This window comes from Urocitellus parryii, unplaced genomic scaffold, assembly GCF_045843805.1.
Source record: "Urocitellus parryii isolate mUroPar1 unplaced genomic scaffold, mUroPar1.hap1 Scaffold_439, whole genome shotgun sequence".
Taxonomy (NCBI): domain Eukaryota; kingdom Metazoa; phylum Chordata; class Mammalia; order Rodentia; family Sciuridae; genus Urocitellus; species Urocitellus parryii.
The window spans coordinates 148,481-154,584 of NW_027553914.1; the positions used below are offsets into that span (position 1 = coordinate 148,481).

The following is a 6,104-nucleotide window of genomic DNA, read 5'->3' on the forward strand; positions in this document are numbered from 1 at the left end:
CCTGGGTTAACATTCATAGGTATAGTCTTCCTATCTTTTTCCCTTCTCACCTCCTAATGCCTCTTTTTTAGTGCACATTCTTTTGGTCTGACATTTGCTCGTCTCTTTTTGGAAATTCCTCTAAATCACTTCACATGTCAGCTCCTGAGACCCTTCTCCACCACCATCCTCATGGGTCTCCTCATATTCTGCCACCAGGAAGGATGAGTTGTATGGTCACCCAGGCTTCTCCCATTAGCTGTATGAGCCCCTTAAAGACATGGCCCGTTTCCTGTCTCCCTCATTTCTCAGGACCTGTCACAGCAGCTGCCACATAGCAGAGATCTAGGAACTATCTGCCTTCCTGAATGACTTGGGGCAGCAGGATCTAAGCAGATATGTCCTCATATTTTGGTCTGAAGAAGGGCTAATACTCTTATGTTTTCATTTCAGGACCTTCAACCACCACCCCAAACACAGTAATTGCGAAGTCCTCAGCCAGTACCTTTAATCACTGGAATTCAGTACCTTTAATCACTAGAATCCTCATCATAGGATGCATCATAATTTTTTTCTCACACGTATTGTAGGCAGATTGAAGAGAGGGATGGGGGAGATGGGGAAGCAATGAGGACAGGAAAGTGAATTCCCAAGATCCTAGTCTGTACCTTGACTGGTCCTTCCCATTCTGAGGTGAGACAGAAGAATCAGGCCTCCTGTCACTGGAAGCAATAGCTTGACCATGCTCAGCCCTGAGTTCTGAGAAATCCTCCCTGTCAGGGCCCATGGGAAAGAGGAGTGGCCATACCAAGGCAGCCTGTGGGCTCTAAAGGGTTTTAGCTTATGCAGGTCTGATTCAGACCAGATTTCTATTAGAGGGACACAGTGGGGCATGGTGTGGAGATAAAAGGAACACAGGAAGGAAATACCCAATCCTGGAAGATGGCAGCATGGTATCTCCATTTAATGTGTACAGAGAAAGGGACTTCATACCCACAGTCAAAGAAGAGGGTCCTGGGACCTCAGTCCTGGCTCAGTGGTAGAGTGCTTGCTTAGCATGTGTTAGGCACTGAGTTTAAACTTAAAATCAAGGTATTATGTTCATATGTAAAAGAGAGGGAGAGAGAGGGTCCTATGGCTAACACCAGGGTAAGGCGCAGGGAAGGCCTTTCCCAGCCCAACCTGGAAGGCTGGAGTTCAGGGCTGCATTCCGACAGGAGGCTCATTTCCAGAAGCTGAGTTGAAAACAGAGTGGAGTCTGTTCAGGATGAAGGCAGAGGATGCCAGCTCTCTGGGGACTCCTACAACTCCAGGATTGGGCTGTGGCCCTGGAACCCAGCCTCCTGCAGACTCCAGATCCTGAGCCAGCTCAGCAGCCTCTGCCTTGAGCAGGGCCTCTGCAGAGACTGGTGGGGCTGAGCAGCTGCTGGAGCCTGATGCTCCAGCTGACTTAACCAGAGTGGAGGGAGTAGGCAGGGCCAGTCACTTTTAGAGCTGTGCTGCTCCCAGGTAAGGAGAGGTTGAGGGAGAAGGGGGAAGAAAGATGTCATCTGCAACCCCACCCAAAGTCTGGGAACTAGGTTCCATATCCCCTCTCTTTGGCAGGACTCTCCGCATCCCCAGGTCCTATGGACCCTCCTATCGGGGGAGGAGCAGACTTCCAGTCAGGGAGCAGATCCAGTCATTAGGGCTTCAGTCCTGAGACCAAAGCCTATAGCAGGGCAGGAACTGATTCTGGCCTGTGGGAAAGAAGGGAGGAGGGGATAGAGGCTGTTGGATCCTTGGGTAATGGATGGAGGGAAATACATGACCCAAGCTGAGCACCCAGAAGAATTGAGATAGAATTTCTTCAGAGAGTTGAAGTAACACCTGTTTCTTTTCTAAAGGTTCTCCCAAGAAACTTCTGAAAATGTGATTCAGTTAAATAACTGGCCTTACTGGTCTTCTGCCAGTCTACTCCCTGCTCTTCCTCCATAGAGCAGATGAAGATTGAAGTACAAATCCAGAGGCCTCCAGCACATCATCACGTATTCTAACTTAGCCTACAGCTCTCCATTCAGATCCAGCATGGGTGAGGTACCCATGGGAGAGATGGGCTGGCTGTGAAATAAAAACTGTGAAAGTAATCTATCAAGAAATAAATACAAAACGACAAGAATCATATTTTCAAAGCAGGGCATGACCTGTTGGTAAAGTGCTTGCCTTGCACAAGGCCCCGGGTTCAATCCCTAGCACCACAAAAAAAAAAAAAAAATTATATACATCATATTGTTAACTTTTAAATAAGCCAGTGTGTCTTAATTGTCTTTTAGAAATATAGTTTACTTTGCAGTGTAGAGAGTAACATAAAATTTTATAACGTATTTATTTAAATATAAAATATTAAATGACACCATTAATTTCCAATTAATTTGTTATTATTATATAGTTTAAGAGCTATTGTTGTAGAAACTTTTGTTTGAAGAACATCAGCTTAGTAAAATGTTCTTTTAAATCTTGTACTTTAATGACGTGTGTATTTGGGAAATAAAGATACAATTAATATGTTATTAATAATTATCATAATTACACTGATTTTTTATATTAACCAAGTTTAGCTTTTAAAGAAAAATTTGAAATATGGAATGTAATGTGGTACTTTTAAAATAACAGTTATTGTTTAATCAAAATGTTATATACCTTAAATCCTTTAAAACTAGTGTTTTTTTTAAAATAATAAAACTCAACAGACATAAAAAATTATTTTATTGGAATGAGAGTAGATTAATATTTTCAGTATTTCTTATTTCTTTTATCCTTTAGTTAGAATTCCCAAGTAATAAAAGTCTGTGAAAAGATCTTATCTATATTGGTAAATAAGCCTCATGTCAGAACCTTAGCAGGATTTAAAGAGTAAAAATCTTTCAATAACTTCAGCTGATTGTGTTAATTTCATGTAACCAATTTAGCTATATGTAAACATTTTGAAAATTATTTTGTACATATTTTGTTTTAATTTACTGAGACATTTATAGCCTTTCACTTTACTAGGTTAAATTTTTCTTAAACCTTTCTATATAAATCACACCTGATAGAAGTTTAACTCCCAGCCCCTTGGTTCTCATGAGGACATAGAGAATAAAGGAATTTTAGATCTTATTTTATATTAACCAAATTACAAACACATCTAAAGTTTAAGTATATTTTAGTTAATAGGGTCTGATGTTTTTATATTTAGTAGATGATATTTTAGCACCCAATGGATGACATTCTAGCACTCTAACCTTGCAAATCAATAAGTACCTCTTTTAATAAAGACATATAATTACTCCCCTTTACCTTAAATGTATTTATTCTTAACTGTAAGATACAAGACATCAAACAAATTTAGATAACAGTATTAATTATCTTTTTCCTGTTAAAGAAAATTGTTAGAAACAAATAGATATAAATTTTAAATATCATAGGGATTAACAACTTTATTATTATTATTATTTTAATATCTGTATTTATCAAGGGGGTCAGTAGATAGTTTTCAATGTGGTAGGAGGCTTGTTTTGGTGCTTGTTTCTTGGTGTTGCAGGGATCTTGAAGGAAATAGGTTGTTTGGTCCTAAAGCTGTGAGCCAAGACAAGGGCCAGCATGATCTGGGCTTTCTTGAACTGGGGAATTTCACCCAGGAGTTCCCAGAAAAGTGGCTTCTGTGCCTTAATGGCTCAAACAAACCCCTAATTTATATATGGTTCTTTTGCTTATTCACATCCAGTCAGGATTTAGAAGACCCTCAGGTATTTCACTTTTAGGGACACAATGGGGTGGACTATTCTGATAGCTGCTTTCACTCTCCTGTCTATTGCAGCAGCCACACCCACCTTTTCTTTGCCACCCATTGATTCCTGCTACCCCAGGATATGATGACCCTCATGAAGATCCTGTAACTTCAACTTTGAACTTTTTTTTAAAAGACATTTATTCAGCGTCATGATCAGACTATTACATTTAGCAATCAACAGCCCAGGTGCCAAAAACAAAGTAGATTAATACCCTTTGTGGAATGCTTTGAACTTTTCACAGAACAGAAACTAAAAATAGCCTGTTATACAATTAGTCACAAGTGTAGCCCTTGAGTTTTTTGCCCATACATATGAGTATTGTCTAAACCATGTCTTCTTTGTAGCAGCTAGGCCCTGCCAATACTGCTTGGCTGAGTTCACAAATCTATTGTAACCTTTAGCTTCCCTGTCACTTCTCTGGCTCTCCTCTCCTGCTAAGCTTTGTTTCCTGGCAGTATTAAAACCTTCTGCCACTGCCATGGCTACTGCTGCTGCTGCTGGAACCACCATTACCATCATGGTTTCATAATTTGGCAAATATTGGCCTCTACCACCATAAGGTCCAGAGCTTCTGCCTCCAAAGTTTCCACCCTTCATGGGTCCAAAATTTGATGACTGATTGTTATAACTCCCAGAATCATTGTAGCTTCCACCATCTCCAAAATTGCTTCCATCATTACCAAATGCATTTTAGCCATCCCCACTGCCACCATATCCACCACCATCATGGCTGCCACCAAAGCCACCATGACCACTGAAGTTCCCTCCATGACCAAAATTGTCATTTCCACCAAGACCACCTCTATGACCACCACCAGTTTCCAGAACCACTTCGACCTCTGGCTAGATGAGGCACTAGTCACCTCTTGCTTTGACAGGGTTTTCCTCACTTCACAGTTGTGGCCATTCACAGTATGGTATTTTTGAATGACAATCTTATCCACAGAGTCATGGTCATCAAAGTTACAAAAGCAAAGCCCCCTTTTTTTCCACTGCCTTGGTCAGTCATGTTTTCAATAACTTAGATTTTCCCATATTGTTCAAAATAATCTCGTAGGTGATGTTCTTCGGTGACTTCTTTAATGCCACCAACAAAGATCTTTTTCACAGGTCAGTGGGCCCCCGGTCTTTGAGAATCTTCTCTTGAGACAGCTCTCTTTGGTTCCACAACTTTTTTATCTACCTTGTGTGGTCTTGCATTCATGGCTGCATCCACTTCCTCCACAGTGGCACAAGTGACAAACCCAAAGCCTCTGGAGCGCTTGGTGTTTGGGTGTCTCACAATCACACAGTCCGTGAGTGCTCCCCATTGCTCAAAATGGCTTCTCAGACTTTCATCAGTTGTTTCAAAGCTCAGCCCTCCAATGAATAGCTTCCACAGCTGTTCGGGCTCTTTAGGGGACACTGATTTAGACATGATGGCAGCAGGAAGAGAGACTTTGACGATGCTTTCTATGCTCATCCATGGGCAGAAAAGCCAACTTTGAGCTTTTTTATTGTGTTTTGTGATAGTTCAATTCTGCACTTTTCATTAACGTGATAAGCAATGTCCTTTGCTAACCTGTGGAAATATACACTTAGCCTCTGGCTATTGGAACAAGAAATAACAATAGTTTCCATCTTGGTTTGTGTAACCAAATATTTCTCCGCACCTTGAGTTGACCTTTGTTATCGTTTAGAACTGGGGTATCCCCCAAAGATCCATGTATTGACTATGGTGCTATTGAGAAGTGAGGAAAACTTTATGAGGACAGGAGCTGGGTCACTCCCTGAAGGGCTCTTTGTGTCCCAGGCCCCTTCCTCCCTCTATTTCCTCTCTTCTCTGTCTCGCCCCCCCCCCCCGCCTTCTCTACTTTCAAAAAGAATAAATTGTTTACCATTGCTACCATAAAGGGAGCAGTCTCTTTTGCCACAGATCCTACTGTCAGGATATTCTTCCCTACCTCAGACCCTAAAGCAATGCAGTCAGCCAAACTTGGACTAAAAATTCTGAAACAGTGAGGCAGAAATTAATCTTTCCTCCTTTAGTTTACTGTCTTCAGTAGTTTCCTCACAGTGATGGAAATCTAACAACCTTGATGGTGCAAGCAATATTGTTTGTAAAATACCATGGCAGACTTTATTTTTAACTTCAGGGACTCTCTTTATATGATTTGTTGTACTTAAATAAACATCTCTGTTTTTAAGCAATTTTTAATGAATTGATAATTTTTTTAATGCAGTGAATGTGATGGTTAATTTTATGTGTCAACACACTGCCTAAGGAATACCCTGATAGCTGGTAAAACATTATTTCTGGGTGGTGTTCTGAGA

General features: G+C 40.9%; 1 pseudogene; it reads right to left on the minus strand.

Annotated features, from left to right (window-relative positions):
* Positions 1–4,248: 4,248 nt before the first annotated feature.
* LOC144252500 (heterogeneous nuclear ribonucleoprotein A1-like) lies at positions 4,249–5,208 on the minus strand (annotated as a pseudogene).
* Positions 5,209–6,104: the final 896 nt, after the last annotated feature.